This window comes from Sciurus vulgaris (genome assembly GCF_902686455.1).
Source record: "Sciurus vulgaris genome assembly, chromosome: 18".
NCBI lineage: Eukaryota > Metazoa > Chordata > Mammalia > Rodentia > Sciuridae > Sciurus > Sciurus vulgaris.
Genome location: NC_136479.1, coordinates 4,192,648 through 4,217,776, shown reverse-complemented (window position 1 = coordinate 4,217,776; position 25,129 = coordinate 4,192,648).

Sequence of the window (25,129 nt, the reverse complement as noted above, 5' to 3'; positions counted from 1 at the left end):
AGTCTTTTACAAAAGCCATGAGCACCACTGAAGTCCACCAGAGGGTCATGAGCTGAGGGAGGCTGGTCCGGGAGCCGGAGCCTGCAGGAGGCATCCAGCCCCTCCAAGCACAAGGGCTTTGGAAGACAGGCCTCTCCCTGCCCATGAGACTCTTCCCCTGTGTTCACCATCGGCTCTCACTCCCGAGCCCAGACCTGCCGAGCACACCTGCTCCATGCTCCAGGAAACCCAGAGGCCACCCGGGACCGGCCAGGATGAATTCCAAGTGCACATAGATGCAGTGATCCTGTGCTTCTGGAGAGGCTGCAGGACCAGCAGCTTCTCATCCTCGGAGACCCTCTCTGAGGCTGGAGAAGAGGTCAGCAACCCCACGCGGACCTCGGTCCATCCTCAGAACAAGGCCCTAGGGGCAGGCCAGGGACATCCCTATTCCAGAACTAAGGACAGTGGGGACTCAGAGGAGTGGCTTGCTCAGAGTCACAGGGAGAGTGAAGGGCGGGCAGCCTGGGGACCTGTCAGAATTGAGAGCCAGCCTCCTGGTCCAAGCTGGTTCTAGGGGCTCAGTGCTGCCCCCTCCAGCAGAAAGTGGCAAGACTGGCATTCCGCGGACTGGTCCCCAAGCTGGGAACATCCAGCATCTTAGAGCACAGAGGAGCCCCCGCCCAAGAGACCACGCTCCTGGGCCACAGCCTCCCTGTAGAGCCCAGGGAAAGCCCAAGTCTGTGTTCACCCAGTAGAACGGGGCCAGTAACGACCTCTACATCCCAGCCGGGTGCGGTGGAGAAATGGAACACAGATGGCCAAGAGCCGGACAGAGCACCCGGCACAGTAGAGCCCACAGATGGCAGGGGCTGGTGTCCCTGCCGCAGCACGCTCCCCCACGTCCCAGCCCCAAGGACCTCCCTGACAGGGTCCGCTCACTCTTGATCACAACTAACGCTCCCCAGCCCCCGGAGGAAGGGCATCCCCCAGAGGACATGGAATGGTGCCCAGTCCCAGTGACCAGGACAGACACAGCCTGGCCCTCGCCAAGCTCCTGACAGGAGAGATTCAGAAGAGAACCTAACACGTTTCCGTTTTGTCTCCCGGTTTGGGTCACTCACACGAGAAAACGTAGGACAGGATGAAGCCGTTTCCCAAGCCCCCTGGTAAGAGGGACAGTCCAGCTTTCCCACCTGAGAACCCCAGGTCCCCGCCTCTGCTGCATCAGCCTACCTCAGGCTCCAACGACTTACTGGATTAACCATTCTACCCAGAAAATGAATCACGGGTTAATCTCCGTGACATATTGTGCATCCTCTGAAACAGTAAGAAAACGATAAAGAACTCGATTTTTAAAAATTCAAGGGAGGTGATCTGACAATTTCTAGAGCCAAAGGGGTAAGAAATTTACAAATCCTAGTCTTAGCAAGACCGTGAAGGCCAAGGCACCTCGACACGGCGGGGAGCAATCCACTGGAGCCACTCTCGGGAGGCTGCTGGGCGGTGGGCGTGAACGTTCACATTGTGCATCACCCTGCCTGGCAGAGTTGGTCCATCTGGAACCCACCCACAGGACCACTCCAGCAAGTGGACAAAATGTCCCTCCCACACCATGGGTTAGAGCTGCGTTTGCAAGAGCGACAACGGAACAGGTCTAGCCACCAACAGAGAACTGGCCCAGCACGTCGAGCACACTGTTCCCACGGGGCCGCGCCACGCGGCCTCCACACAAGTCACCTCTGCCGGGAAAGTCGTCCCTGAGACCCTGGCGCACGCCGAGCTGCTGGGAACCGCTGAGGAGGGCGTGGTGGAGAAGGGACGGCTTTCGCTTCTCACTCTCCACACGGCCAATGGGTCCCGAGGGCTGCAAATTAATGACACTCATGATTTGAAAGAAAATAAAAGCATACCTCAGTGAACATACTAACAATCACTGAACATTCAAAATGGGTGCGTCTGGTTGTACATAAATCATGCCTCAAAAAATTTATCAAAAACCAACATCACTTATTTGTTCAACAAATACGATGGTTGAGCTACGATGACATGGTAGGTTGTTTTCAAGGCGCTGGGAAAAAATAGAGGTGATCTTGGGCCTCGCGAGGTGACAATCTGATGGGAAGTGCTCACCATACTAGAAGGACCTTCCGGGAGTGGCTCACTGACAGCCTAGGTGCACGGGATGAGCACTGGGAAGTGAGCACGCGTTTCCTAAGCACCCAGTGTACTTGGCACACTAGGGCATCAGAAGGGACAAAGACTAATGTCACCTTTCTCCTACAGAGGTCTGCTCAGTTCCCACGATCCTCCCATCCACCGCTGACCCAGCTCAGTAAGAATCGAGGAAGATGTCGGCCCCACTGAAAGCCGAGGAGACAACACATCAAATCAGGTCCCCAGGACAGGAATGAAACCATGTTCCCTTACGCGTCACCAGGCCCCCTGGTGACATGCCAGGTTGTGACCCAGAGGGTGCACCCTGGAAAAGTCACTGGCCGCATGGGAGGTTCAGGGTGCCTCAGAGGAGGGACTGGGACGGGTCTATCCCAGGGCACATGAAAGGTCGCAAAGTTGGACCCTCTGTATTATCTCCATACCAGACTGAATGGAACCACAAAGAGCCCCGAGCAACATCGAAGGAAAACCTCTTCACCACCAGCCTTAAAAGTGCGCCCCACTGCCACAGCCCGCCACCAGGGGGTCTGTTCCCGGGAGTCCCGTGATCACTGTGAGAATGGTTGTGTCACGCTGGCCTCTGTGCACAGGCAAGCATGCCGAGAGCTTATTTACCCCTGTTCCCTTCCTCCTGTCTCCTCTTCCTTCTGTTCCTTCCTCATCATCTTTCATTGACTGGAATCCTACAAAACTGGGCCTGCCATCTCCTGAGGCTGTGAGCTGGCCCTGGAGAGGGAGCCTCGCACGCTGGAGGACATTCCCCGGGGCAGCTTGGCGTCTCCACACCTGCTGGGCTGCCATGAGGGGACAGAGGCGGTGAACAGAGGGAGGGGTCTGGTCAGCCCTGCAAGCCAGGCGTCAGCAAGCTGCCCCATAAAGGGCCAGGCAGGAGGCGCTTTCGGCACCTCCAAACTTGGGCCTATCTCCACTGCTCAACTCCACTGTTGCCCTGTGAGAGCACCAGGTATGACAGCAAGCGAACAGGATGTCACCAGCACCCCTTCCCATGAGAGGAGCATGTGTGGACGGGCTGCACCATCACCATGAGGAGGACACACAGGACACCCACTGGACCCAGAATAGATAGCAAGACAGACACAGCGTGTCAAACAGAAAACCACCCGGCCGAGATTCCCCCATCCCCACCCCGACTCAGACGCACGACGAGCCAGCCGACACACAGCCCAGAAAACTTTGTTTCGAGGTCATTTGTTACCTAGCAATTCCATGATATTTGCTGACTGATACAAAGTCCATGAGATGTATGATGATCATGTGATGAAGAATGAAGTTTCCAGACCTGCCCAGGACAGGCCAAGCCCAACAGGTTAAATGAACACGCTTCAACTCCCACTCCCAGACCCATCCCCCATCTGGATAGGTCCATTCCAATTACACACCATAAACAGGTCACTGAAATTTGTGGGTTTATCTTGTCTGCCATTCTTCCTGGAGCCCCATCATCTCCACATTCCTGAGCCTGGCAGCACCTGAGAGTGAACGGTGCTTCATACACAGAGCTGACTTGAACATAGTGAACCAAGCCGTCACAGACCCTGGCTCTTTGTTCTTTGCTATCTAAGAACTTTCCTTCCCTGAGAAGCAGAGACCCCTGAACTGGACCGAACGGTCACCAGGCTTGAGTGGGTGGACAACAGGACAATCCTTAGCAGTCCCCAGGCTGCACTGATTGCTCCAGAGAGTCTCGTCACCACCCACTGAAACAATGTCCTGGGGTCTCTCTGGGGGTCTTAGGAAGCCTCTTCTAACACCACCAATCTGAGCAGGGTCCACCCTAAGGGTCTCATTCTAATTTAATCCTTCTTTATAGGCCCCATCTCCAGATACGGTCACATCCAGAGGTACTGGAGGTTAGGGACTATGATGGTTTGAATGTGAGGTGTACCCCAAAAGCTCCTGTGTTAGTGCAGGAATGTTCAGGGGTGAAATAACTGGACTGTGAGAGCTGGAACCTACTCAGTCCTAGTTTGAATGGTGGGGTGCGACAGGAGGGTTGGGTCACTGGAAGTGTGCCCGGAAGAGTACCTTCCCTGCAGCCCCTTCCCCTTTCTCTCTCTGCTTCCTGTTGCCATGAGATAAGCAGGAGCAGCTTTCCTCTGCCATGATGATTTCCTCACCTTAGGCCCAAACCAACGGACTCAGCTGACCACGAACTGAACCCCTGGAACCATGAGCCAAAATAAACTTTTTGTACTCCAAGTTGTTCTTGTCAGATATACTGGTCACAGTGATGAAAAGCCGACTAATTAATTGGGACTGCGAAGTGGGGCGGTTGCTATGACTAATGCAATCATATGGTTCAGAGCTTATTTGCAGAGGAGTTTGGAAAAGTTGAAATGCAATGCTGTAAGCAGAGCCAGGTTTACTGTGGGAATTGGGACCAGAAAGCAGAGCTGAAGGATTTTAAAAATTTGCAGTTTGACCAGAAAAGTGCATGTAATACTGGGGCTGAGGAAAATGTGGTTGTTAAAGAGATTATAGCCACTTAAGAGATGCTGAGTACTTCACACAGAGACAACAGGAAAGATGGCTTGAGGGCATCTCAGGAATTTTCCAGACCATGCCCATTGCAGGCTCCAGGTTACAGAAGGGGAAATTCCTTTGAGAAAAGATCATGGGGGCTCTCTGCCTGCACAGAGAGAATTTGTTTCATCATGCTCAGCCACCCAGACACTCAGAAGCCACTGCAGCCGTGATTTCAGGGGATCCAGTTCTTGTGAAAGCTGGCAGCAGACCTTCCTTGGTGTCATTTGTGTGATGCTGTTTCTGCGGGAATGCAGGACGCTCAAGTGAGGGGTCTTGGAGATTTCCACCAAGATTTCACAGGAAGGCCTGGGAGGCCAGGTGAAGCGTAGCAGGTCAGAGTCCCTGGAGGCTGCCCCGAAGACGGCAATGTGTGAAGCTGAGGCTGAAACGCAGACCTCAGAAAGAAAGATGCCAGTAAAGTGGACTGTCTGGCAAGAAAAGCTGCTGGTAGTGAAGAGAGGCCGCCTAAAAGAGAGTCCACCTATGTTACAACAAAAAGTCAAGTTTGTGGAGCTGCTCGTCCTGTGGAGAGATCATTTTGCCAACATGTGTCCTAGATGCTGGAAGTGGAATCACAAGACACGTGAGCCTGGCAGGATTTTGACCTTGTTTTGGTCCCATCCCTTCTTCCTTTGCCCCTGCTCCTCCCTTTCAGAATGGAAATGTTCACTCCGGTCACTGCATGTCGGAGATGTGTAATGTGCTTTTGATTTTTGCAAAGGCTCCACAGCCAGGAGTTTGCCTCGAGTCTCAGAGGAGACTCTGGATTTGGAACAAGGACGTAAGTGTCAAGACTATGGGACTCTTGAAGATGGACTAAATGCATTTTTAATTGTGAGATAGACATAAGTTTTTGAGGGCCCGAGGTGGAATATCATGGTTTGGATATTGTGTCCCCCCAAAAGCTCCTATGTTAATGTAGGAATGTGTGGAGGTCAAATGATTGGATTTTGAGAGCTGTGACTTAATCAGTCCATCCTAGTTTGAGTGGATTGACTGGGAGGTATCCATAGGCAGGTGGGCTGTGGCTGGAAGGGTGGGTCACTGGAGCCTGCTTCCCAGCTGCCACACCCTTTGGCCATGATGATCTTCCTTACCGTGGACCCAGAGCAATGGACTTGGCCAACCATGGACGGAACTCTGGAACCACGAGACAAGTTGTTCTGGTCAGATATTTTGGTCACAGAGCCAACTAACACAGGGACTTCACATATGAATTTGGAGAGCACACGATTCAGCCATGACAGAGGCAAAGGGCTCTGATTAGGCTGGGAAATCATGCGGCTCCTAGAGTCCAAGCTCCCAAGCGACACTGGTCAGTGTCTGGCGTAGGACTTCTGGTTCCTCTGCGGGCGTCAACACTTCTGTGACACCTGTCCCTGTCCCCTGGGCTTCTTCTCATCCTCAGAGAAACTAAAACACGATGCACAACCAGGGAAGGGTAAAACGCTCCCAGGCACGTCCCGAGCACAGGTGTTCTGGCTGTGGATGAGGCTGCGGGGCTTCTTGAGGGGTGCTAAGAGGAAAATCGTCTTTCTGGATTTCATTTTCATTTTGGTTTAATGAGGTAAGAGACTCGTTCTGCAAAGTAGGGCAGCGGGCTGCTGAGGCCAGGGATTTGGGTAGGGGTGCTGCTCTGTTTCCCAAGTTAGGCAGGCAGTTCTGGCCCTTGGCACGCAGTGGGGAGGCAGGGGAGTGTGCGTGCCAACCAGGGTCCCAGAGCCCATCGTGAGGACCTATCTGAGGGCTGAAATCAAGCTGCAAAGCGAACACTTGCGAGTCTCAAAGCCAGGCAGCGTCAAGACTCTAATTAAGCCAGTGAATGCTTTTAATTGGGCCCAGCTTGAGATGATTCTGATCACTTCCTGGGGCTATTTTAAACTCGGATGCTTAAGGGAGTGGCCTCAGCACCCCATGGTGAACGTGGGGCTGATAGACTCCCCGGGGGTGCGGTTCACAGTGCGGGAGGGACCAGGGCAGCGGACTGCAGGGTCTCGGGGACTTCCCAAGGCCCTGCACATGTGGACACAGGGCACTAGGACTGAGCGTGCCCCCCGCATGCCAGAACCTTCGCTCCTCACCAAGGGGGCGTGGGAGGTGGGACCTGGTGGGAGGGCGGGCCCTGTGGGCAGAGCCCAGGGGATGGATGGGCGCCTTGCTCTGGGTTTGGCCCCTATGGACCGTGTGCCCCATTTTCAGTCACGTGACCCCCACCAGAAGCCGAGCAGACCCAGGCGCCATTCTCTCGGACTTCCCAGCCTCCAGGACTGCGGCCAAAGTCTGCTTACCAACCACTCAGTCTCAGGTGTTGAAGGACAGAAAATGGACCAGGAGACAGAGGGCCCACCACCCAGACTTCTGGAGTCTCTAGATGCCAGTGTATTTGGGGGCCACTCAGACACCAGCCCCAGCTGCTCCCCAGGTGAACGGTGGCCTCCGAGGTCGGCCCATCCTGGGACTTCCAAACCCCTTGCCCTATGTTGCCATGACGTTGACTCACTTTCTCACCCACTCAACACTCAACGTCCCCCTCCCAGCACTGCACCTGGCGCACAGCACTTGCTGGCTCAAGACTGGCTGGGTTACTTAGGTCGTTAATACCTTGACGACCTAGTGGAAAGTTGTACTTTCCACTGAGATGTAATATTAATCACTTGGATGTCTGATACTAAAATGGAATTAGCAGAGAACTTTCCAGGATGTTCCTTCCTCCATCATGATCATCCAGGCTTAGCCTTTGGAATAACAGTGTGCTTAGAAGCATTTCTCTTCTTAATAGGGAAGGACAGCCTCCACTAGAGAAAGAGACCTCCTGTTAGCCAGCTTTCTCTGACTGTGACAAAACACCTGACATAAGCAACTGATAAAGAGGAAAGGTTGATTTGGACTCACAGCTTCAGAGGTGTCAGTTCATGCTCATTTGGTTCCACTGCTTGGGGCCTAGGGTGGAGCAGCACACATGTCCCAGGGGAGCACATGGCTGAGGATGCTGGCTCGGGGCATCTGTGAGGCAGAGGCAGAGGCAGAGGAAGGGGCCAGGGACCAACATCCCCTTCAAGGGCACAAGCCCAATGATGGCACGCCCTCCCACTCGGCCCTACCTCCTAACGGCTCTGCCGCCTCCCACGAGCACCACAGGCTGGTGACCAAGCCCTCAGCCCATGGCCCTCGGGGGGATGCTTTTCCAAACCACAGCACCTGCCAACGTAGGTGGGCCTGGCCCTCTCGAATCCAGCTCAGGGGCGACAGCTGCCTCCGTGTTCTGTGATAAGAAACCCAGAGCAGGGTGGGGGTCATGAGCACGGGGGTCTGTGTGGGCCTGACCTGTCCAGATGCCAGAGCACAGGAAACGCCCTCGCTGGACCAGCCAACGCCCCAGGAAGGCTGTCTCCCCAAGTCCAGCAGGCACAGATGGGGACTGGGACCCCAGTGCTGCTACTCAGCTGCTGTGAGAACTTCGCAGCGCCTCTGTCCCAGTCTGCCTGGGGAGGGTGACAGGCTCCCAGGTGCAGGACCGGCAAAGCTCAGGGCTCTGCCAGCCACACTGTGCCCTGCGTCTACATCACCCCAGGACCCGAGGCCCCAGCTGGAGGAGGAGGGCGAGGCCGGGGGATGAGGAAGGGTCCAGGAGGCTGCGGTCCTCTCACACATGTTAGAACAGCTCAAACAGAAGACTCGCCAATACCACGTGCCGCAGGGCCGTGGGGCCCGGGACACCCCCCGGGGTGTTGCTGGGATGGAAGGAGGGGGTGCAGCCTCCGGGAAGGTTGGCTCTCCCTGACTGTTCAGTGGACACGCAACAGCCCGCTCCTCCAGGCCCAGGCGTGGGCCCTGAAGAAGTGAAAAAGTAAGTTCATACAAAAACCCAGACACGGATCTCCGTCACAGAGCACCGCCTCACCCTGCCAAAACCACAAGCAAACCCGAGGCCTTCAAATGAACAAGCACAGCGCAGCGTCCACGGCTAGGCCACGGGAAGGAGCTCCCCCCGCCCACTGGCAGCCCAGAAGGTAAAGCACCGTATGATGTCATCACGGAGCATCCTCAGAAAGACAAAGCCTCGGGAAGCAGGCCCAGTCCCTAAGGTAGTCTCGAGGCCCCGGAAGCTGTGCCACATCCTGAGGCGGGTGGTGTAGACAAGAGTCTAGACGAGTGTTAAAACCCACAGAACCAGTCACACCGTGGTCCACGCCTGTCATCCCAGCCACTCGGGAGGCTGAGGCAGGAGGATGCAAGTTCAAGGCCAGCCTCAGCAACTTAGCAAGACCCTATCTCAAAATAAAAATAGAAAGGGCTGAGGATGCAGCTCAGTGGTGAAGCACCCTGGTTCAATCCTGTACCAAAAATAAATATAAATTTCATAGAACCGTGTACCCAAGAAAAAGTCGGCTTGACTGTACATTAATTTTAAAATGGAATTAAAAACGAATGTGGTGGAAATTTTTCCAGATTGAACTAAATTTAGGTTTCACACTTGTGTGCAGGAATAGGAGCTCATCAGATAAAAGTGCAGCTACAAAGACTCAGTGAGCCTGGCGTTTCCACAAGCCAGAGGCACGCCCCCACCTGCCCTGCCCTGGGCCCACGCCATCCCAGGACGGGGCAGAGGGGAGGAGTGGGGACGGGAGGCCTGGCAGGCCGCGTCCTCTGCTTCACTGGGCAAACCACTGCTGAGATGCCATCTAATGTCCTGGGGCAGGTCAGGCATCCACACTTCTGAGGAGCTACCCAAGTGTCGGCCCCTGCTGTGAAGACCAAGGGGCTGGGCAGAGGGGTCTGCAAAGACTGGACAGCAGGAGGTGAGTGACCCTGACGGGGCAGGGGAAGTACTTTGAAAACCCGCCAAGCACCCCACAGGGAACCTGACAGACAGGTCAGGGAAACAAGCAGACTCCATGCCTCTCAGAGGGGTCCTGACCACGCAGCTCCAGGGGGCCCCACCCTGCCTGCCCTGGCCACGCCCCCAGGCACCCACCCTGGCCCAGGTCACCAGAACACTCATGCCCGGGGCCAGAGCAGCCCACGGATGGGCAGGCTGGCTCAGACCTGTCAGCCAGGGTGAACAGATCTGGTGGGAGGTCAGGCTGAGCTCCTGGGCTGGCTTATTAACATACAAATAACCCAGGCCCGCTGGGCTCACTGGGCAGAGCCCCAGCATGTCCATGCTAATGCAGCTGTTGCTTTAAAAGTCCATCTCCTCCGAAAACTCTGTGCACGAAACAGCACATCAGCAAGCCAGTGAGCGCAGAGAACCCGGCCAGACTGCGTACAGGCCAGGACTTCCCAGGCCCAGCGACCCTGCAAACCCCAGGGGCAAGGGACACTTGCAGCCACAGCCCACAAAATCAACCCCTCAGGTCGCAAGCAGCACCTCCATTTGATCAAATGGAGAAATAAGAGAGAAGAGGGAGGGAGGGAGGGCGGGCGAGCGCGCAGAGTGTGCAGGAGAGTCAGCCCCGCGGGAGACACACACTGCCCGCACTGACCACTGCACACAAGGGCACACCAGCTGGCCAGGAAGAGGCACTGCTTCCAACCCACGTGTCACGTGCCAAGATTGCTCACAGCATTCTGAAACACTAGACCATGACCTTTTAAGGTAGATGTTCCTACTGCATTTTAAAGTTGAGGAAACGGGCACAGAGAGGTGGGGTGACATAACTAAGGATGCACAGCCAGTGACTGAGGAGCTGAGTCCGTGCGGAGTCAAGTGCACACATCCAGGCCCCAGGTTCCTCAGGCTCAGGGGAAGATCAGCTCTGCAGAGCAGCCTTGTGCTGAAGGGCTCAGCCACACCTGCGGCTGCAGCAGAAGGGGGAACCCTGCCTGTCAAGCACCCCACAGGCCATCGCCGGCCTCACAATGAGGGACGAGAACCTGAAGCGTCCCTGCTCTTCGGATCAGAATCTTCGGGTCAGAGAAGCCAAGAACCCGCCCAGGGTCACACAGCTGAGGAGCAAGATGGCTGGGCGACCTTGCGGCCACTGCAGGATGTGAACTGGCTGGAAGGAGGATATGGAGGCTCAAGTCCCAAAGCACAGGAGCCCCGGGAGGAGGAGGGGACTCAGCCGTGATGCTCAGGGTGACGGGAGCTCTCCCTGTGGGACGCAGAGACCCTCGAAGCTTCCTTGGAGACACGGCCTCCCGGGGGCTTAAAGACGCCCCAGGCCGGGGCTGCTGCCACCACAAGCAGCACCCAGGTGCCATCAGTGAGCCTCCGGCCAGCCCTAGGCAGGGTGCCCATGCAGGGCTCATCCTGCCTGACCCCAGGTGTGCTCGGGGCGTGAGCAGGTGCATCTCCCCGGGTGAGGAGCAGGGCGGCGGGCAAGCCGAACATCCCGCGACCGCCTGCCGGGGGTTCTCCTGCCGCTTCTGGGCTGATCAGGGCTTTTCTTCCCCAGAAGATCCCAGGACTGAGAGGAGCCCCTTTTCGGAGCCGGGCCACACTGGGAAGCGGAGCCGAGAGCCCCAACTTTGGAAGGGGCCCGGGGTCAGAGACAATGCTTAGCTCGGCTCCTCCACCTGAAGGACGGAACACCCTCGTGCCCCCTGCAGATGGTGGACGTGAGGGGAGACAGGAGGTCAGTGAAGGACAGGAGAGCAGCCGCGTGCAGAGGGCTCTGGCCTCCACCTGCCCTTAGCCTCCCTGGGAGGCGGTTCCTCCAGCGTGAGGTACCCAGCCTGCTCCTCTGGACGGAGACAGGCCCAGCCTCCTCCCCCGACTCCGTTCCCCAGGGAGAGGCACAGGAGCAGCACGTCCAGTGCCTCTCCTGCTGCCCACGACCCAGGACCCATGTACTCCAGACACCACCTCCGGTCCCCGGCGGGAGAGAGAGCCGTGACCATCACCATCTCCCTCGCCTACCGCAGAGGAAAGCCCAGCCAGAACGTAGTGGCTCCAAAGAGTGCATTCAACAGAGGGACGGGGAAATGCTGGGAACAACAGTGTCCAGATCACGGTCGCAACGTGCCTGTGCCAGCGCGTGACCATGATCCCACGTGAGCACCACACCGAGCATAATAATGCCGTCCCCGTTCCTAATGACCGTAGGCCAGTTAGTGTCAACCAGTGGTGATCGTGTCCCACTCCCCGCCCCACAGGGGACATTTTGGTTGGACTGTACTGGTATCCAGCAGGGAGAGCCAGAGCAGCCCTGCACCCAAAGAATGATCCGCTCAAGAGGCTGGTGCTGAGACTGAGCCTGCAGCCAGCCGGCGTGTGGGGATGCGCACAAGCTCAGCTCCCAGGGCCGAGCAGCAGCAAGCAGCACCCGAACAGCAGGACTCAGACGCAGCAGCCCCAGGAGCTGCTGGGCCTCGCAGCACGGGGCAGCCCGCAGCAGCAAGGAGGCCAGAGGCAGGGTGGCCATACCAGGAGACTCAGCGTGACAATGGGCTCAGCTGTCCATGTACCCCAAGGCCCCCTCATGCCTGGGGCTTCTCCCAAGCCCCAGCCCCTCTACCCTGAGCCTGGGGCTTCGGGCTGTGATCCCAACAGGCAGAGGCCAGGAGACTCCTGCAGACTCCACGCCCCTGCCTGGCAATCAGGCCCTGGAGGAGGCCTCTGACAACCGTCTTTAGACTGATTCAGAACCAAGGCAGGAAGGGGCCTCTCCCAAGATGCATTTCAGACTCCACTGCAGACGGACGGCAGGTCTCGGGTCTGGGAGGTGCAGAGCTTAACGGAGACTCAAGCTTTCTAAAAGACTGAGAAAGATAACACCGAGTCTTGATGGGCCTGCTCTTGGACCCACTGCCTGCGGTTCTGGGGTTTTTGTTGGCAACTCCAGCAAAGCAGTAGGCCTGCCTGGCACGGTCTCCCCGCTTCAGTGCCGCAGGGTCCATTCATACCGACACCGTCCCCTCCAGAAACCCTTGTCCACGCCACAAGAGAGGCCAAGGGGTTGCCCTGTATCCCAGAAGCCCACCCATGTGTGCACGCCCATGCCAAAGCAAGAGCACCCCAGGTGTTCACCAGAGCCCGCTGTCCTCCCAGGTGGGCTGCTCAGCCACGCTTCCCGGCCACATGACTGCTTCCTGGCCAGCGGCGAGGACCCAGGAAAACCTGTCACCCTAACCTACGGGCACTCTGCTGGGTGGATAGAGCATCCGGCAGAGAACACCGGGGCCCAGAGGACGATGTCGGCACAGGATCAAGGGAGCCGGGACCCTGGAATGATCGCTGGACAGCCATCAAACACTCACCGCGCACTGTAGGTGGACATCGGATAGACTTGGCTCATGCGAGTCGCTGAGACACGGGAGCTGGCGTTCCAGCAGCCAAGTGGACCCTCCCATCCAGCAGGACACCTGGCCTTGGAATGGAAATGGTGGGTCCTCCCTCTGGGGCTGGCCACCGTGGGGACCAGGAGCTCTGGCGGGTCTCTGCGTGAAGGCTGGCCCTGGATGACGCTCAGCGGGCCTCTGAGAGGCTCCTCGGGCTCCGGGGGGAGGGCATCTCCTAGGGAAGCAGAGCCCTGGAGCGGCTGTGGGTGGACAGAAAGGCGAAGCAGCCACTGGGGCAGCTGCCCGGCTCCGGCCTGACCGCCCCATGGTGGCTCTCAGCTCCTGCAGGTCACCGCACTCCTGGCCTCTTGGCCCCTTCTTCCCAAGTGGGTCAAGTCCTCCTGCCTCCCGTCCGCGTCACCCTCTGCAACGGAGGCAGCGCCGGGCTTTCCCAGGTGTGACGAGGGCGGCCACCGGGAAACTCGCCGTCAGACCCGCGGATTCGGAAGCTCAATCACACCTGCAGGACCCCGAGTGCAGCACTGGCGTTTGGCGAACTGGAGGACCAGGACTCGGGACCACCGCGGAACTCCACCCAGCACAAGAGGAACTCCGGCCTCCGCAAGACCGAGGCTCCTCTGTTCAGGTGGATGCAAACAGGTCTGTGTAAGGATGACGGCGTCTTTGGAAGTCGTCTTGCAGGACAGCGTGACACGAGCGAACCCCCGTGTGGCGTAAAGGTGGTTCACGTTGCCGGTTCGAGGCACTTGGCTGCGAGGTCGCCTTCTGTGTTCGGGTTTCATGTCGTGGCAGCGCTGGGATCGAACCCGGAGCTTCGCACGGCCCGAGGAGCGCTCTGACGCCCGGCTCCACCCTCGGCCCCCGTGAGATCTCAGAGGTGAAGAGAGGCGGGAAAAGCTGGAGATCCTGCCAAGGCAGGAAGCTCTCCCTTCTTGAGCAACTGGAGAGCGAGACGCAGTTCGGGGCATTTTTCGCGGGTGTCTCCACGGAACCCTGACCGCGGACCTGCAGGGCCAGCGCCCCAACGGCCTTCTCCAGGGACGCGGAGCTGACGGGAGGCAGCGGGGTGAGGAGGGGCTCCCCGGGGGCTGCTCACTGGGCTGCGGTCTGAGGGATCCCACGCGGGATAAGGGGGCGGCACGGCTCCGTCCCAGTCCAGAGGGGCCAGAACCGGGAAGCCGACGGTGGGACCCGGGCGAGGCGGAAGGCCCGAGAACCGGGGGCTCTGGAGCAAGACCTGGGGTCCTGACGCCCACATCAGGAGGGTGAGGCCCAGCCTCCTCCAGCAGAGGGGACCCCACTCCTCCACGCTTCCCCTTCTCCCAGCCCCGCGCCCCGGCTGGTGCTGCCCACCTGGAGGCCGTCTCCACCCAGACGCCTGTGCGCAGGCCGCTCCCCTCGGAACACGCCTGGAGGCCCAGTGACTCGGCTCACACTCCAGACCACCTGGCCTCCCTTCCAGCACGGGCGGGAGAGGCCGGCCGGGCGACCGAAGCGCTGGAATAACCAATGACACAACGGGCGCTTTGCTGGCTCTCCGGTGGCCCCTGACTCAGTGGAGGGGGCACCCAACCAACCGTCCTGTGGGTGTTCCTGTGCCAGTGTGTGAGATGAGGAAACGCGTCTGCCAAAGCCAGGCCGCCAGGCCAGCCGCCAGGGGGCGCGGCACAGGTTTCCAGTCGGGGTGCCGGTGCCCCAGGGATGAGGGGACCCTGGGAGGCTGTGCTTCTGGGACCGGAGACACACAGGGTGGGGCAAACGCACTTGGCCTCTGCGCTAGAGAAGGCCACTCCAGACCGGGGCTCGTCCCGGGGACGAGCCGTCAGGTCCCCAGCAGGCACAGACCCACCCAGCCTGGATATCATTAGGGGTCCTTGAGGAAGGTGGCCTGATCCGAGAGGCGGAGAGGGCCTGTGGGGAGTGCAGGGGGTCAGCCCGGCAGCTGAAGGGCACCAGGTGCCGCAGGGGGACCTAAGGAGGGCCGGACGTGAGATCCAGGGGCCAGCTGGCTTCCGTCACAAGTCTGCCAAGCCTCCACCAGGTGACTCTCCAACGCAGGCTGTGACTGTGCGACCGGCCTTCTGTGTGTCTGCCTCAAGGGCTTCTGAAGGTTCCGGATGGATGGTGGGAGAGCCCGGGGTGTTGGACGTGCAGGAGAGAAAAGGGGGAGTGGGCTCGCCCAGGAGAGCAGCCGGTGTGCTGGTGAGGGGCCGGGAAGGGCCCCCCTGCCCACCACAGGAGGGGACGGGCCTTCTGGTGTTCTTGCAGAGCCCTGGCAGCAAAGCAGATTTAAAAGATCGCAAGTGAATTGCCTGCAGAGCGCTCACTGTTCTTAACCAGCTGGGTCCCTGCTACAGACAAGTCCAGCATAATGGTGACCGTCACCCAAACGCAGCCCCGGCAGAGACAGCCAGGCTGCAGCTCCACCAACCCGGCTCCCGGGAGCTGCTCCCAGAAACTCCAGACGTCTCGACTCACAGGAACTGAGAGAAACCGCGGCCCTGCCTTCAAGCTGTGGATGGAGACCCTGGAGACGGGAAGGCTGAGCACCCCTCTGTCTCCATGTAATCCAGCCATGGTGTCGCCCGAGGCCAGGCTGATGGAACCACGCACGCAGGTGCTGATTCTGCTTGAGGCAGCTCACCTGGACCCGCAGCGGACGGGCCGAGGCCAGTGCCCCATCCAGCGCCCCGTCCAGCGCCCTCCCTGGCCCTGCCGGCCCCCAGGCTACCAGCAAGTCTATCTGCAGGTCTCGTTTCACACTTTTCCCAAATGGTTCCTTCACAAAGCTCAAGGCAGCACGGCTCTCCACGCCAGCAGGCCAGCTCCTCTGAACGGCGGGTGACGCACCCCTGGGGCCGCAGTGCCTTTCCAAGGCCACCTCAGGGCCTTGGGACCTCTGGGCACCTGCGCTCTGGCAGCTCCGATCCTCCGCTGAGAACCTTTGATCTTCTCTGGTGTGTGGGTGTAGGGACGAGCGCATCTCCATTCTAGGTTTAAATTCCTTCTTCCACCTGAAAGCTCACTTTTTTAAAGTTTCTCCCAATTTTAAAAAGAGGTTAAACCTGTTCCTGGACCTGCTGAGCCACGGCCCAGGTGCCCCTCGGCAGACGCCCGGGCGGGGAGGCGCTCTGGACGTCCCCCTTCCCACCCGGAGGCCCCCTCCCGGGAGCAGCTGCCCAGCCATGCCAGGGCTGGTGTCCCCTGGGCCAGCGACATGCACCCTCCCGAGTCAGAGTCCCAGCTGGGACCCCAGCTCCACCCGGCACCCCCGAGGGACCCCAGCCAAGCGACCCCTCCTGGCCTCGGCCTCCTGGTGCCTGGGTGGAAAGACATGGCGGCTGCCTCTCCCGACGGCCAAGAGGACGGCATCGCTGCTGCTGCAGGGCTGCCGTGGTCCTCAGGACCCTCCCGAGACCCCAGTGCAAGCTACGGCATTCCAGAAAGGACACACAAAAGGTCCCCCGCTCCAGGCCTCCAGACGCCCCGTCAGCCCTCCTGGAAGGCAGGGTCCCGACGGAGGCCACATTCAGGTGGGCCTGCCGGCTCCCCAGGTCAGGCAGTGAAGGCACCAGCCAGGACCTATGCCAGGCCCAGCTCCCCAAGTAACGGGAGGGGCACAATGCCAGAGTCACGGCACTGAGCGGACAGCCACACCCAGGGCAGACTCGTCACCTGGTCCTTTGTCCCCCTCACCTGCTGTGACTTGGGGTCACCCCCTCACCTGCTATGACTTGGGGTCACCCAGGGGACTGAAGGGGGACATTGGGGACATTGCAGCAAATGCAGCCCCGGGCCCAGCTTCCTGGCTGTGCCAGACAGGAGCCACCCGTCCACTCATCTCTAACGGGGACAGCGAGCGTGACCTCTCCGCGTGGCTGTGATAACAGAATCAAAGCTCATGGAAAACGGCCAGCTTCTGGCCTCTGGGGTCAGAAGGGAGGCACATCTCGGAGGGGGCTGCCAGCCTCCCTGGCACACTTGGCGAGGACACCACGAGCCGTCATTAAACCAACAAGTGCCACGGCTCCCTCGGGGAGCCTGCTGACGGGAGCGTCCGTGTGAGAAGCTGCGACTGCAGACCCGCCCACGCGCCGGCGGGCTGACTGCTGAGAGCAACGCTTGCCACAGCGCTTACGAAGAACCACGGCCCTCGTGCCAGCCGCGTCGGCCACTGTGAGGAGGGTGGCCTCTCCCAGGAGCCCCCGACCCCAGGCCATCCTAGTTACCCCACGTCGTTCAAGTCAGGGCTCCCGCCCTGGAGGGCGCCCGTCCTCGGCCCCGCAGCCCCGGGGATGGCAGCCCAGGTGACCTGCTCCAGAGCTCCTCCTCCCGCCCCAAGGGAGGGTCCCTGACATCAGGTGGCCCGTGCTGAACCAGAGCGTCCTGGGTGCCGACAAAGCCGCCCGGCCGTCTCCATGCAGTGAGATACGCGCCTCCGTGTGAGGCACCTGGGGGCTCCTCCCGTGGACCCCCCACTCAGGAGCCCCTCCTGGGCCTCGGGAACCGTCCTGAGCACAGGGAGGGTCAGAAGTCCACTGACAGTTTCCAGCCTCTGCAGGGCTCGTGGCTGACCTAGAGGACAGATGTGACCACGGGTGACCTCCGCACCCCAGGGAGGACCGAGTGACCTGGAGGACAGATGTGGCCACGGGTGACCTCCACACCCCAGTGAGGACCGAGTGACCTGGAGGACGGATGTGGCCACGGGTGACCCCCCCACCCCAGCGAGGACTGACCAGGAAGGACATCCACGCTGCTTGTGCGCATGGCCAGGGCCGGCCGAGAGGTCTGGACCGGGAGCGAGGAGAGCTCGCTTCTGAACGCCATGCACACCCCCCGCAGCGCGGAGAGAAGACGAGGGTGGAAGTGAAAACGTGATTTCCTCCTCCTGCTCCGGCCAGCCAACCGAGATGGCCAGGGGTCTGCGGAGACGCCAGCACGGCAGGGGGAGAAAGCCTCTCCGAGAAATGGAGCCGCTGGGCTTTTCATCCTCCAACCCGAGGCCGGCAGAGCTGGGAGGGCAGCCTGCGCCCCGCCTGCTCTGCCTCCCGGCCTTGCCCCCAGCAGGGCAGACGGGGGACAGAGCACCAGGGACCCTGGGGACCAGGGGTCGGCTGGAAAGGGCCAGAATCCTAGGGACCCCTCCCCTTGGAAAGGAAGGGCCTGGGCTCCTGGTGGGGCTGGAACCCAAATCAGGAAGGTTCTCCACCTGCCTCACTCATCATCCTGCGGCCTACGTGTGGAACTTCCAGCTCACGCCTTTAAATGTCTGCCCCCACCTGAGGGGCACAGGGTCCAGATTCCAACACAGCCACGCCACGCACCCCACGCACACTAGCTCAGTTACCCCCAGGGACCCCATACGTCGTAGACTGCCGAGAGCCCCACTTTTTTTTTTTTTTCTTTTGGCGGTGCTGGGGATTGAACCCAGGGCCTTGTGCTTGCAAGGCAAGCACTCTACCAACTGAGCTATCTCCCAGCCCAATATCCCCACTTTCTAGGTAAGAAAAAATAAGGCACAGAGAGGTCAAGTAATGTGCTCAAGGTCACACAGCTAAACTATGGCAGAGCTGGCATTTGAAACCAAGCAGTTTGACGCCAGAGTTCATGTTCCGACTCTCTATATCTCCACTTGTATAGTTTTAAAAAGCAGCTTTATTGAGATGTAATCCATACACCACACAATTCCCCCATTTGAAGTCTACTAGCCAATGGTTTTTAGTTTGCTCACAGAGTTCTGAGGCCAACACCATGATCAATGTTTCATCACCCAGAAAAGAAACTACAAGACCTCATTCCCCATTTCCCTCCCCGCACCCTACCCCCAGGTCCCCAGCAATCACTCACGCACTTTACGACGAAGAGTTGACTGTTTTTCTATATCAGAGTGATCGCAGTAGTTAGTCTCATCCTGACAAACTCACACACGCAATGGTCATGTGCTCTATTCTTCCCTGTTTAGCTGCAACTATACACCCACGAGAAAGGCTCAAATCAAGACCACCAAGGAAACGCAAATCAAAGCCAGGCTGCGATGTCACCTCACCCTGCTACAACAACCAGCATCCAAAAGACAAGAGACTTTGGTTTTTTGGGACGGGCTTATTTCACTCAGCATGATAGTCTCCAGCTCCATCCACATACTGGCAAACGCCATAATTCCATTCTTCTTTGTGGCTGAGTAGTATTCCATTGTGTATATGTACCCCATTTTCTTTATCCATTCATCTGTTGAAGGGCACATAGGCTGGTTCCCTGGTTTAGCTATTATGAATCATGTATAACTAAAAAGAACAAAAATAAAAAGACAAGAGCCAGCACGTGCCAGTGAGGGTATGGAGGGGTATGGAGGGGAGCCCACGCACTGCTGCCCAGGTCGTGCACTGGGACAACTGTTAGGTAAACAGCCCGGGGCTCCTCGAAGCCTGGAAATGGAACCACCACTGGCACGCCTAGCAGGCACCTAAGCTCAGCTCGTTCCAACCCAACTGTGGGATCCTGTGTGCATCCCAATGAGGAAGCCCCCAGACCACACCCAGGTAGGGAGGGTGCCGCCCTGTCCAGCTCAGGCACAAAGCCCCAGAGGCACCCGAGGCCTCGGCGCACTCCAGCCACCCTGTCAGAAAAGCCCGCCTGCAGCTCTCCTCCACTCCTGCTGGCACCATCCAACCCGCCGCCTCAGCTGCTTTCCCTGGTCCAACCTCTAACCCAACATGGGAGCCAAGTCATCCCACTCGTCAGCCCAAACACTCCATGCCACAGCTCTTTCCACGGCTAGCAGCTACTCTGCAGCCTTGGGATTCTCCTCACCCTGAGCTGCTTCCCTGAGTCCTCCCCTGCAGCTGCACTGACCCGCTGCTCACCACCTCAGGACCTTTGCACCTGCTGCTTCCGCTGCCTGGAAGACTGTTTCCACAGACATCAGAATGTTCCGCTCCCTCATCTCCTTCACATTATGATGCTCATCTCAGCACCCTGCTGAAATCAAGATCCCCCTCAACCCTGGCTCCTTCAATTCCCCTTCTCTGCTTGGTTTTTCTTGAGAGTAGATAAAACCTAGAATAGTACCCAGCACTAAGTAGATGCCCAGGAAATAAATCTTCAATGGAAGAATAACTCCACAATTTTTAGGATACTGATAGATGCTAATTAAAAAGTAACTAAATTATCCAAATTTCTTCAGTCCAGGAACATGATCTGAGCAAACAGCATTTCCTAAATTGATTTACTCTCAAGACTCTCTTTTCAAATTACTGTTTCTTGGGAAGTTCCAGGTTAAAGAGATACAGGGGTGCCTAGCTGCAGTAGGAAAGCGTCAGGAAAGAATCTGGCCGAGGTCTTTCCATCCATGTGCCAGATCCAGGGTGCTGTCTGGAGGCATCCGCAGATCTGGCCAGAACCAGGGCTGGGATTGACTGGTAATGTCTGCACGGGGTTTGGTGGGGCGAGAGCCTCACAGGCATTTGCCTTCCTTGACCAGAGACCTAAATAGGGAAAGGGAACAGGCCATAAAATCCCACAGATCCCATCTCCAGGATTCTGAAAGCCGCTGTTTGCTGATCAATAGGTGAATCATGATCTTTAATGAAGTCCAGGGAAACGTCCAGAGACAGGGAGTCAAGAAGAAAACAGCAGCTCCCGTCCATCGCCCCGTCCTCCACAGAAGAGGCCCAGGGAGCACGGGAGCAGGTGTTCCAGGCTCCTTGAGAAGGGTCCCCGCCAAGGGCACGCTGACCACCGTGAAAGCCCAGGAAGCACAGCTGGCTGCCCTCTGCTATGACCCAGCCTTGTAGACCAGCTACGCGCTGATCCAACGCATGGGCATTGATCTTGGTCGCAGACTGCTGTGACCAGCTGGCATCCGTGAGGCCAAGAAAGCGGACTTCCTCATGCAGGGCGACTGTCACTGGGGCCACCTGCAAAGCCCCTCTGGAACACGCTGCATCCCACAAACCGCAAGTGACGGAAACCTGCCCGAGGGACAAGCAAAAGGACGGAGCATGAGGCGGGAAGACAGGCACAGGCTGGCTCGTGAGAGGAGATCCAAAGGCCAATGACCCACGGCCAAGGCTTAAGGTCACGGGAGCAGGGGAGAGGCTCCGCTGCACGTTCCCAGGCCGGCCCTTCACTTCCGAAACCCGCCCTCCAGGTCTCTGCCCAAACCCTCTGCAGAGACGCTGTCTCCTCCTCGGTCTGCACCATCCACCATGACAGATTTATTTGCCTGTTTAAGAGTTTAATTTCTGTCTTCCCTCCCAGCCCATGGGCTCCATAAAGGAAGCAATCCTGTCTGATTTACTCACTACGGTGTCCCCAGGACTCAGGACGGCCGGCATTAGTAGGTGCTTAACAAACATTCGTTCAACGGACGGATGGCTGGATGAAGAGCTCTTAGCTCTCTGCAGCCTGGGACAGCACTCCACGTCCACGTCCAGATCCCCAGGACTGACCAGCCTCCCCTGGTGCACAAGGACCACAGCTGTTGCCTTCGCTCCTACCACCCCATCGGGTGCAAAACCTGAGAGCCCAGTCGGGCCCGGCACGCGCCCACAGGCCTGCCCAGAGACAAGTGCAGGAGGCGACTTAACACCTCCGCGCAGGAGCAGTGCTGGGGAGCCCCCTGATTTACGGCTCCTGAAAGCTACGGAGGATCCTACCAATGTGTAAATTCTCCCAAAACTTAAGCCTTTAAATTCTACTGCACAGGAGCTGTCAGAAGGCAATATTTTGTGAGCTACAGATTCCAATAAAACTCACTCTGGGCTGATGAAGCCTTCCTCGGTAGCCTGAGGGCTGATATATGAATAATCTGCCCGCATTATGCCGCGTCACTTAAATATTCCTTTGGAGATTTGTCAGAAGAAAATTTAAGTAAAATTAAAGTTCAAATGGAAATGAAAAATTAAGTTATGATCAAAGCTATAATCTCATATTGGATTTTTTTTTTTTTGAACCTCAGAGAAAAGTCCCATTTAAGGTTTCCTGTTTTATATTTATAGATCCAAACGGAGGTATTCCCACTGTGCCTTGTTTAAAAGGCCGACACGCAGGGGTGGGCCTCCCCTTTATTTAGATGCAGAACCAACCTCCGGGGGAGAAACAGCATCCCCTGGCTGTAGGCAAGCCTATCTCAATCATTTCTGCTTTATTGGAATTTTCATAGGCGTCCAACTACAAGAGACTCAGAATTAATCTAAGTCATAAACAAAGCAAAAAAAAAAGATGAAGAGGAACGGGGTGAATGATAATCAATACCCAGCAGGCAGGGCTCCTCCTCCTGAAATGGGCACGCGGTTGGGAGAGCAAAGGGGACAGGGGCACCTCGGAAACAGGGCTGCACAGAGCCCAGAGCTGGTCTGAGGTTGACCTGAGAGGCGGGCGGCTTGGCTTCCACACGCAGCTCTCTCCAGGGTTTGGGAACCTTCCCTGCCTCCTTCCAGACCGAGAGGAGCAGCGTGATGGGGAGAAGCCCTGCAGACGGACAGCTTGACCATGGAGCCAGAGGGCAGCCAGCACTGGCCGCAGCCGGAGCGTCGCGTGGCCTGTCTGCAAACAGCTCTCTGCCAAGACGGCTCATGCGCTACGCCCGGACAGCAAATCCCAGGGAGAACAGGGACGATACCAGTGTGCAGGGATCCGTCAACACCATGAAGATCATATTAATGAAACTAGTGAAGCATCCTCTCCTGGCTCCAAGTTGGAGCTTAAGGCAGCTTTATTCCTGAAGCAAAAATAATAGAGATAGTTTCCTAGCTTAAAAAAATTCTCTATCATCCACAAGAAACACCAAAAGAAGCACACATATATATCTGTATCTATATGTGTGTATGTGTATATTTTGGAGATAGATATAGATACGTGCATACACACACACACACACACACACACATCTCCAAAAGAAGGTAGCAAATGAGTGATGAAGGAACAGAAAAGAGGATATGACTAGAAAATAAAAGCCAAGATAGCTGGGAGCAATGGCACACACCTATAATCCCAGAGGCTCAGGAGGCTGAGACAGGAGGATCACAAGTTCAAACCAATCTCAACAACTCAGTGAGGCCCTAAGCAACTCGGCAAGACCCTGTCTCTAAATTAAAAAGGTCTGAGGATGTAGCACAGTAGTTAAGAACCCCTGGGTTCAATCCCTGGTACAAAAAAAAAAAAAAAAAAGAAAAGCCAGAAAGCAGATTTAAATCCTGGTCTATTCATAATTATGTGAAACGTACACGGCATAAACACTCGCTGTACAAAGCACAGATTGACAGATCAAACAAATAAGCAGGATCAACTATATGCTCTTTAGAAGGAATGCTTTTAAATATAAAGACACACAGGGCTGGAAAATATATATCATGCCAATTCAGCATTAGTGAGCTGGTGTCCCAAGGAAACTACGGGACAAAACAGATCTGGAGAGAGAGTTATACTAGAGATGAAACGGTCCTTGCATAGTGATAAAGGGGTCAATGTACAGACACGGCAAAGTGATCCTACGTATGTACTGCGCCTGCCAACCCAGCTTCAGAAGGTGTGAGGCAATCATTTAAAGAACAAAAGGGAGGAATGGACAGATCTACCAACCGTAAGAGGAGAGTCCAACACCTCACTCTGAGTTAATGATGAAGCAGCCAGAAAAGGAGATCCGTGAGGTTACAGGAAATCCGCACAACGCTGTCCACCCACTTGACCTACCGGACGCTTAAAGTACCACAGATCCGAAGCTGCTTCTCAAGGGCCCATGGAATGAGACGGAGCACGTGCTGCCACGGAGCTCGTACACTTAGCAAAGACGGAAATCAAAGTGCTTCTCAGAAAACATTGTTTAATTACAAATAGAGAAAAACAAGTTATCTAGAAAATCGCCCAAATATTTAGATATGAAACAACATATTTCTACATACTCCCCAGGGTCAAATCCTGAGGGAAACTGGAAAGCGTTGTGAGCTGTGTGACAACCAAGGGACACGTCACTGATACTCGTCCCAGGGAGAAGAAGCCGCTCTGACTGAGGCATCTGTCGCTTTAAATGTTCAGCCTAGAAAACAGAGAGGTTTAAAATAAGTGACCCACACTGCAAACTTGAGAAGCTCAAGGAGAGCAAATGAAGCCCAAAGTAAACACAGGAAAGAAAATAAGAGGGGCTGTGATCGGGGCTCAGAGGTGGAGCGCTTGCCTGGCCTGTGTGAGGCACTGGGTTCGAGTCTCAGCACCACATAAAAGTAAATGAATAAAATAAAGGTCTAGCAACATCTAAAAATGATTTTTAAAAAAGAAAGTAAGAGAGAAATCATAGAAAATATACGAATGATAGGTGCACAAAACAAAAGTCAGTCCTTAAAATAAAAATAAAATCAGTACACACTGTGCTAACTCTCCATGGCTGCACCACAGGTCACCACAAAACTCGCTACCAACAGCAGAGGTGCTGTGGCATAGATTCTGTGAGTCAGGAATCCAGGTGCGGCTCACCTGGGTGCCTGACCTGTGGACCCCCAAGGCTGCCCTCTGCCCTGTGACCCCCCCGTGCTCCTCCCCAGTATTTGATCCCAAAGAATTAAAACCTGGCATCTTTCACCCCCGTTTATCACAGCACAAGTTACGGAATAGCCCAGGTGCCCTCCAACAGATGAATGGACGAAGAAAATGTGAGACACACACACAGCATGGAGTTTTACGCAGCCATGAAGAAGAAGTAAATGATGTCATGTGCAGGGAAAATGGATGGAACTGGAGATAACCTTGTGAAGAGAAACCAGTCAGATTCAGAGAGGCAAGTACCATGCTTTCTCTCCCATGTGGGAGCCGGAGGAAGGGGAAAGGACATCATGACTCCAGAAGGGAGACTATTAGTGTGAGGAAGGGTCGGAGACAGGGGGTCAGAGGTGACAGGGAGCAAAACTGACCAAATTATGCTACACACACATACAAGCCCGCCACAGTGAACCCCACCAGGCTGTACGATGAATACGCACCAATAAAAAGCAGTCCTGAGATCCAGGGCACTCTTCAGGTGACGTGTGTTTGCCTTGATGACAGATCAATATAACAAACTAACCTTACATCCAAGCATCACCTTGCAATTTTGTGTCCATAAATAAAAATTAGGAAAAACGTCAGATATTTTAAGAACTACGTGGCCTCAAATAGAATATTTGGACCCTGACTTCTTTGTTGA